This window comes from Vitis riparia, chromosome 15 (assembly GCF_004353265.1).
Source record: "Vitis riparia cultivar Riparia Gloire de Montpellier isolate 1030 chromosome 15, EGFV_Vit.rip_1.0, whole genome shotgun sequence".
NCBI classification, from domain to species: domain Eukaryota; kingdom Viridiplantae; phylum Streptophyta; class Magnoliopsida; order Vitales; family Vitaceae; genus Vitis; species Vitis riparia.
The window spans coordinates 10,154,812-10,165,020 of NC_048445.1; positions in this window are offsets into that span (position 1 = coordinate 10,154,812).

Consider the following 10,209-nt stretch of genomic DNA (forward strand, 5'->3'; position numbering starts at 1 on the left):
ATTAATCCCCCAATCAGACTGCTGCTATCTTTTAGTCTCGTCTGTCTCTGTCCCTCTTGTCGACATCAAGTCAGAAAGAGAAGCCTCCATGTCTGTCCTACAGAGATTTTCACCATCTTCAGACGGCACAACTCTTTTTGCAGGCTGTTCGTTTGGCTGCATCTTCTTTCCCACTCTGCCGGCGCGTGACGTCCCCCCTTCTTCTTTCTTAGCCACTTGTTCCTTCCCCGACCCATTTCTGATCGCCGGAAGCACTTCGAACACCCTTGGCAGCACCTCCCACCACAATTGCAAAGCAAAACAAGTATTGCCGATTACCACTTGTAGGGAGCTTGGCCATTCCGTCCCCTCCGACTTCATTAGCAATATGGCCCATTGGAGCTCCTTTAAAGCAACAATGCTTTCATCCAATGTAGTGAAGCCCCCACAGCAGTCTCCAATTTTCTTAAAAACTTCCCAGTTCCAAAGATGCAATGGTAATCCCATCACTCCCACCCAAACCTCCTTAAGATGCTCACAACTTTGAGAACAACCCGTTTTTGGGTCCCACCTTTCCAAGTACATAACCGAATCCTTAAAACATCAGATACCTCTTAATAACACTTTGTCTGCCTCTGTTTTTTTGAACAACCACTTTATTCCTTCAACTATCTTGAAAATTCAGTTGTAAAATCACCTCATACATAGTTATTTGATTCTCTCATTTTCCTTGTAGATTCAACTATCAATCTCATTCATGCAACCATCGAATTCACATTATTCATCATAAAAAAAATAAGTCATGAACCTCGTTATAAAACTACCACCAAATTCACATTAATCATCATAAAAAATTCAACCATATAAAGCTATCGAAACATCATTAACTTCAACCGAATTTCAACCATGAGGTCTCCATTTTAAAGCTACTGAAATACCATTTATTTTTCATCGAATTTTAGCCATGAAATCCCTATTTTAAAGCTATTGAACATCATTTATTTTTTACTGAATTTCAACTATGAAATCTCCATATGGCGGCCACAATTCTCCACATCAAAAGACCACTACATGGTTGCAACTTCTTCCATGAAAGCCACACTTCAAATTCCCTCTTTTCTCCACTTAAATTTCTTTCCAAGAATTTTCTCTTCAACCAAAAAAGTTCCCACACAAACCTCTTTCGCTCTCAAGTCTCTTGAAAATTTTCTAGAGATATCTTCTCTCAAAATTTTTCAAAATTCCAAAAGTCTCTGTCTCAAAATTTCCTTTTTTTCTCTTATACTCTTTTCTAGAATCTTCTATTTTTTTGTTTTCCTCTCAATTTTCACTCAAAATTTTAAAATTCCTCTAAATAATTCTTACCCTCATACAAAAAATATGAAGATCTACCCATTTTCTAAAAAAATGACTTCTAAAAAATCTTACATGCAAGAGACCACTCATTATTTTTGTAATTTCTTTTAAGTGAATCTCAAACTCTCACATACTCTTCACATTAGAGAACATTATGTACAAATTACACACTAAAAATTAAAACTAATCTCATGCAAAAATAAAGTTAAAGCTAGTTCACATGCAATTTCAAAATTAAAATCAATCTCATACAATTAAAAAAATCCAAAATCAAAAATCAATTTCATACAATCACAAATAAAAAATCAAACATACAATAAATAAAATAAAAAATCACTCATGCATTCCTAATAAAAAAAAAATCAAACGTGAAGGCAAAATTAAAATCATTATACACTAAAAAATTATTCATGCACTAAAAATGTTAAGAATCAATCACACATTCAAAATACCATAAATTAATCACTAAAATTTAAGAATCGAACATGCACTAAAAATATCAAAAATCAATCATGCACCTAAAATCATAATCAATCACATACTAAAACTCAAATATTAAGCCAAGACTCATCTAACTTAAAATCATTCATTCAAAATCAAAATGAAATCTAATGCACTAAAAACATAAACTAAACAAAAGGTCTTACAAGAAAAACATACTCCTAACTAAATCTAGAAGGCATTGAAAAATTACACTATGAATCCACATAATCTCTCCAAAATATATCTCCAAAAGAGGTTCAGAAACAATGATAAAATGAGTAATAGTTGACCACTAATGAAGACACAAAAAGAGCTCAAAAATAAATCCTAAGTGTTTAATGAGAAAATATAGGATAAGGGAAGATAAACAGTAGATAACATGTGCCAAGAAGACAAAATTGAGGGTTTACAACGAACTTCTTTAAGAGTTTAGGGAACAGGAAGACAAATCAAGTTTTCTCAATTATTTGCATCAAAAACTCAAAATCCTTTTTAACATGATATTTACAAGATATAAGCCTTAGTAGACCCAAATTAGAATTTCCAAAATAAAATTCAATTAAAATATGGAAAATAAAATGGTTGTGGAAATTTGATTCATTTCTCAAGCACTTGAGTGCTCTTTTCAGTGCTTAAACTCAATGAGATTTTTAAAAAAAATTTAAAACATCTTTTTAGCTCAATTTAAAACTTTGGTCTACATCATGCATTACTAAATATCAATTTGTCTTTCCAAAACTTTGTAAATTTATTTGTGTCATCTTGATTGAACAGTTAGTAACCTAAAATCTTCAATAAAGAGTAAGACATAATCTAGAAAAAAAGTCATAATGCTAGAATGAATGAAACAAAAATTTTAATCTTAAACTACCTATTCTAATATGTTAGAAAATTTTGGTTAATTCAACCTAAGGTAATCACTCTAGAAGAATGGTGAATATGGTGATGGTCTCTTTTTGCAAATTTAAATTATGTGAATACAATAGATAATTATATGCAAATATATAATAAAAAAATATAAAGAGAATTGCATATATAGTAAAAAAGTAGGGAAGAGAAAATACAAACACAAGATTTTAATAGTGGTTCGACGCAACCTAGCCTATGTATACTTTCATCTAGTTTCAATCTCAAACTTAATGTTCCACTATTTCAAGGCTTCCAAACCAAGCCTTCAAACAGTACAATTGGATTATGGTTTCAATCCACCATCTTGAACTTTTGGCTTCAAGCACCCCTTACAATCTTCAAGAGAGATACCTTATTCTTGAATAACTTCTCAAGTGATACCCCACACTTGAGAATCCCTAAATGATACCTTACACTTAGATTCTTCTTCTCAAGAATTTATAAATGAAGATAAGAAATAATCTCACAAAATCCTAGTACAAAACTTTACAACTCAAAGATTCAAGAAAACTAGGATTTTAATGTGCACTAATGATATGCAAGTTTTAGAATAATGGATCGCTCAAAAAACACTTTTCCAAAGATCAAATGTATTCAAGAAATGTTTAGGAAGGTTAAACTCTTGAAATAATGAAGATTAGAGCTTTTTTATAGAGGAAAAAAATCGAACTAGCTATTGAGAGTTATTTCGATCGAGCTTTGGTTCGACCAGTTCACTAACTGTTAGCATTTAATGCATAGCAGGTGATCGTTGGATCTCGACCAGTTGAGGTTCAACCTTGATTGGTTGAACAAGAATTTTGGAAAAGAGAGAAGGTTTTTGTACACTTTGACCAGTTGAGCCAAACCAATCAATCGATTCCTCATTCGATTCAATTGATTGAGTCCTTTTTGGCTCAACAACCATCTTTTTCAACTTAAAACCTTTTAAACAAGATTGGAAAGCATTGATATAAGGTTTTAGTTGAAAATATGAAATCATCAAATTTTAAAATATTTAAAGCAAAATAACTCTTGGATAATTTTGGTGCATAAATAAAGAATATAATGTATGAAAAACCTAGTGCACCAACAACCTTACAAAAAGATCCTATGAAGTTTAGGTTCTTTTCTTTTTCATTGATTTTCCTTTGGTTTGATCTTGTTTTCGTGATTGTCATTTTGAAAATCTTCTTGCCTAATTACATTTGAAATATAATCATTAGTTCCAAACTTTGTTTTGTTATCATCAAAATCGAGATTAACCAAACCTTGGTTTCACATAATGTACCAACACAAAATAATTTGTGAGGAATGAACCTCATAAAGTAAGGGCAATTTGTAATAATGGGTGTCCCTAATTGACATACGCTTTCAAAATTGATAAAAACACCTACTTTCAAGTGAAAGCTTATAAGTTAACTTACAAATGTGGAATAGTAAAAATAATCACTTTGTAAATTTAAGGTAGTTGTCAAAAAAAAGTATATTAACCAATTTAAAAGTAATCATAAATAGTCACTTAGTGAGTTCATGGCCAAGGTGAGGAAGGATTTTGTTGCCTAAGTTGAAGAAGTTCTATAGACATATAAAATGCAAAAAATGTTAACAACAAATCAAAAGCAAAGATCTTGTTCAAAGAGAAAAAAACAACAACAACAATAAATAGGTCTAAACACAAAGCCAAAGAATACTTCACCTTACGGCCAAGAAGCCACCATAAGCATGAGACTCTCCCCACCAACTAGTAGCCAATTAAAGGCTACTATAAGTAATTTCATAAGAGCCTTAATTGGTTGATTGCATTCATTACTTATGATATCTCAATGTACTAATGTATTGCATGTTTATATTTATTAAAAAAAAATTGATAGTTTTTATTTATTCTTCAATATAAGATTAGAACTAAAATTTTATAATGAGATTCATGCTATTGTGGGTGAATATTTATGCTTAATTGAAGGTTCAAATGTGTCCAATATAATATCAAGAGAAACAACACAAATTCTAGTTTCTAGTTGTCTTTTATGTGTCTCGTTATTTTATTGAATTTTAACTTCAATATTCACTCAGTGCATGTTTCGATAGCTAAATTATCTTATTCTAATGTTATAATAAATTAGGTTGGCTTAAATGTCAACCCTGCAAAATGTATTTTGCAACCAAGAAAGGTTTGTTTTTTTCAATATGAGTTATACTTGTATAAGATCCAAAAACTCATAGACTTAAGAGAAAGAAACAATCAAATGTGATTACAATTATTGTTTAGAAACCAAGAAATTGGCTTCATTTCTTAATGTTGGAAAAACAAGTTTTAAGAGGATTTTGAGTTGAAATTTAATTTTCCACACTTTGAGGATGTATTACCTATAAAGTCATGCCTAAGACATTTTCTTTATTTAAAAAAAAAAAAAAAGAGTTTTCCATGTTGGATTGAACTTAATATGTTGAGCTTTATGTGAAAATTGCTCATAATTTGCTTGCATTTAGGTATTAGGTTATGTATTAAGCATGGTATTATTAGTTATTGTGTATTTCTTTAATAGAATTGCTCAATTAGTTAACAATGCCAATGTGTTTGAGGATTCAAAAATGGTTATGATCATTATTTTGTTGAATTTCAATTACAATAAAGAAAAATGTTTTAGCATATTGTCACTTCATATTACATAACTCATATCTACTTATTGCTATTATATAAACCCTCAGTTTAAACCCATTTCAATAGCACATAGTTTGCACTTTGTATTAGACATAAAAAATAATAAAAAAAGTCTTGAGCGATACATAAAAATCAAGCATATCCATAGCTTGTTTTCACTTTTATATAAATCTTTAATTTTGTTTTCTTTCATTCTCATCTTTTGTAGGTTGATGATGTGAATTGAGCTCTCACATAGTGATGATCAATCCATTGAAAATAGCAATAGTCACCATTATTCTACATTTGAAGAAGTTTTGTAGTCAAACTAAAAAAAAAAACATATTAAAAAGGAAAAAGAGAGGTATATGTTATAAATCTTATAATTTTGTTATATATATAGAAGAAAACCAAATTAAAAGGAAAAAAAAGAAGAGAGGTATGTGTTATGAATCTTACAATTTGTCTATCATACACATAAAACCTTCTTTTCAAGGTTTGCATCTGTCCAAGGGGTGTCTTTTGATGTCCCACATTGAATAAGGAAAAATGTTTATAGCACTATACATATATAGGTTCATTTTAATCTTGTATACATGTTTTAAACTCATGAAAGTCTTTTGGGCCCAAAGTGAATAATATCTATACAATTGGGAATGAGTCATTATAAATGGTATCAAAACCGAATCCCAACCCTAATATAGAAGTTTGTTTGGTCCCATAATAGATATATGTCTATTGGACCGTGCAATTTTGTTATACATGACTAAAACATTATTGTTGGTACACGACCAACTATTACGAAACTCAGATAGTTATCTTTACTCAACTGCTATGCGAACCTACAAAAAAGAAGTGGTTGAATGGTTAGTCTAGGCATGCCCCTCTAATAGCTAAGTTAGCTTGGGGAATTTTAAATAGAGTTTGTATGAATCAACATGCGTACCTTTTGTTTCAGGTGTCGTTACCTTTTTATAGCGAAAGGTCTTATAACGTTGTTTGCGCCTTTATGATTGACATTTATTATTGCTTCAATGCACATTAATGCATAATGGCCAATTACTTAGTCATCAGAAACGACTAGTGATTGACATCATAAATGATTACTTGTCTTGAGTGGCGTATAATGGTTGCATTTATATCCTTGTTGCCCGGAGGGTAATTAAGGTCTTTGGTCGGGTTTTACATTGGATGAACAACGCCATTTGGTGAAGCCAAATGAATGTCAAGGCCCACAATTATGTTGTGATATTTCACATTAAATATGAGAAAAAGTTTTTGGTATTATATATGTGTCGACTTTTCTTAATCTTGTAAACACATTTTAAAGTTACAAGGGTCTTTTGGGCCTAAAGTATCAATATCTATATAGGAGAGAGTGAGTTGTTACATGTCTTGTTTATAAATCTTCTCATAGTGGCAATAAGTGGCTTGCATTTAAGTTTAAAAAATATTAAGAAGTAAAGAAGAAATGATGAAGTTGGGAGAAGATGTATATCACTTATTGATTTTGAGGGAAAATTAGTTTTGAGGGAAATTATGCTAATTTCCTATCGAATTAAACTTAGATGTCAAGTTAGTCAATAAAACACTGTATATAAAATTTATTTATTTATTTATTTTAAAATGGACATATAAAAAACAAGTTAAAAACATTCTAATTTTTTAAATAAACTTTTGTTCTAGAAAAAAAAATTATAGAACCACGTTTTAAAAACTATTCTCAAAAACTTTTTTTTTTAAACTAATCTTTGAAAACATTATCAAACAAACCCATAGGATTTATCATTTTATTTAAATGTCTTTTTACATAATTACTTATATATATATATAACATAGTCAATGGAAGTAATTATTTATTTCTATCATCTCAATATTTCTTTATTTTGGAGATAATGATAACATAAATATCCAAAATTCTTAAGCATGATGGACTAATGGAATTTTAACTTAGTGGAAGTGAAGGCAGAGTGCACCTTTGAAATGATGGCTGAACAATCCATGTTCACTCCAACTACCAAGTTGGAATAATTTTCAATATTGAGATTGAAAATTTTGCTATAAATAAATATTAAATAGTATAAAAAAAATTACATAATAGTTAGATTAAGAAGTGAATTGAATCCAAAACCTTCCTTTGCATATATTTCCTAAATAAAAATCTACATAAAAACTCCCGTACAAAATGTATAGATTTTTACGTTATGTTTTTAAAAATTTTAAATTTTGGAATAGTAAACATTTTTAATACCTCATTTTTTTAAAATTAATTATTAAATATTATTACCTTTTTCAATGTAACTCTTATATTTTATATAGAATTTACTACTAATTTTATATTTTTAAAAATATAAATACCAAATGTATCATAGGAACACCAAATTATTAGCATATTATGGTTAAAAATAAACCTCCTATATATATAAACCTTGACTTATATCCAATTTTATTATAATTAAAACATTATATATTTCATTCAAAAATCAATTAATTATAGTTGTGATCAAATTAATCAATTTTTATGTGGTTTAGTTTTACACTCATTTAAAAATTCAAGGGTGTTCGATAAAACTTAATACTTATTGCTTATTGATTTAAGTTAATTTTAAGTTAAATATACTTAGATTATTAATTTAAAATTTATTACTTAATTCTTGCTTTAAATATTAAGGTTATTTGATAAAATTAACTTAATTTTTTTAAAAAGATTATCAAATTAATATATTTATCCTCATAAATTATAATAAGGTATAGGAAGTTGATGAACAATAAAGGTTATAGAGTAGAAAAGGAAATTGTGGGGCTAATTAGGGCAAATGAGAGTAAAAAGGTAAAATAAAAATGTTGACTTAAAAATAAGTTAATTATTTTTACTTATTATTTAAAGTTATTTTTAACTTTAAGTTATACCATTAAATTATTTTATCAAATATATTTAATTTACTTAATAATTTAAATTAAATTATTAATTTATTTTAAGTTAATAAGTTGGTTTACCAAACACCCACTGATACTCATCTTAAGTAGGGTTTAAGACTTTATTGGAGATGCCTTTCCGTTTTTGACTTTCCGATGAAGTTAAAACCAAAATCATGATTTTCAAAAGATAATATTGGTATTGTAAAAGTTTTATTAAACTCGAAAAAAGTTTTTATATAAGTCAAAATTAAACTAGGTTTCATATTAAGTTATTATTATTATTTAAGTTATAAGCTCTTTAAATAAAATTAATTACGCAATTCTAAAAGTTCTTATTTAATTTTAAAAAGAATTAAACTCAAAAGATGAGTCAAATAGATAATAAAGGAGTGTTTGATAAAACTTAATACTTATTACTTAACGATTTAAATTGACTTTAAATTAAATTATACTTAAATTATTAACTTAAAACTTATTACTTAATTTTTTTATTTTTAAGTATTAAGATTGTTTGATAAAATTAAATTAAAACATATTTTAAAACATCAAATTGATATATTCATCCTTATAAATTATAATTAAGTTAAAAAATGTTGAATAACAATAAAGGTAGTAGAATAGTAAAAGAGATCATAGAATTAATTAGGGTAAATGACGATAAAAATGTAAATTAAATATCTAGAATTAAGAATAATTTAATTAGTTTTACTTATTACTTAAAATTATTTAAAATTTTTTAAGTTATACCATTAGATTATTTTAACAAATATACTTAATTTATTTAATAACTTAAATTAAATTATTAAGTCATTTTTAAATCAAATTAGTTTACGAAACATCCATTCCTTCCCCCGTAAGTCTTATGAAAAACGGCATTGTTTTATACACACTTTCTACTTGTCATCACCCCTCTTCACCTAGTAATAAGTATTGTTAATAGAATTCTAGTCTTTGTGTTATATATCTATATATATATATATATATATATATATATATATATATATATAACATAGTCAATGGAAGTAATTATTTATTTCTATCATCTCAATATTTCTTTATTTTGGAGATAATGATAACTTAAATATCCAAAATTCTTAAGTATAATGGACTAATGGAATTTTAGCTTAGTGGAAGTGAAGGCAGAGTGTACCTTTGAAATGATGGCTGAACAATCCATGTTCACTCCAACTACCAAGTTGGAATAATTTTCAATATTGAGTTTGAAAATTTTGCTATAAATAAATATTAAATAGTATAAAAAAATGACATAATAGTTAGATTAAGAAGTGAATTGAATCCAAAACCTTCCTTTACATAAATTTCCTAAATAAAAATCTACATAAAAACTCTTATACAAAATGTATAGATTTTTACCTTATGTTTTTAAAAATTTTAAATTTTGAAATAGTAAACATTTTTTAATACCTCATTTTTTTAAAATTAATTATTAAATATTATTACCTTTTTCAATGTAACTCTTATATTTTATATAGAATTTACTACTAATTTTATATTTTTTTTTAAATATAAATACCAAATGTATCATAGGAACACTAAATTTTTAGCATATTATGGTTAAAAATAAACCTCCTATATATATAAACCTTGACTTATATCCAATTTTATTATAATTAAAACATTATATATTTCATTCAAAAATCAATTAATTATAGTTGAGATCAAATTAATCAGTTTTTATTTGGTTTAGTTTCACACTCATTTAATTGATTTTAAATTAAATATACTTAAATTATTAACTTAAAACTTATTACTTAATTTTTACTTTTAAGCATTAAGGTTGTTTGATAAAATTAACTTAATTTTTTTTAAAAATAATCAATGTATATGTTTATCCTCATAAATTATAATAGGGTATAGGAAGTTGAGTAACAATAAAGGTCATGGAATATAAAAGGAAATTGGGGGGAAGGGAAGATGTTAAC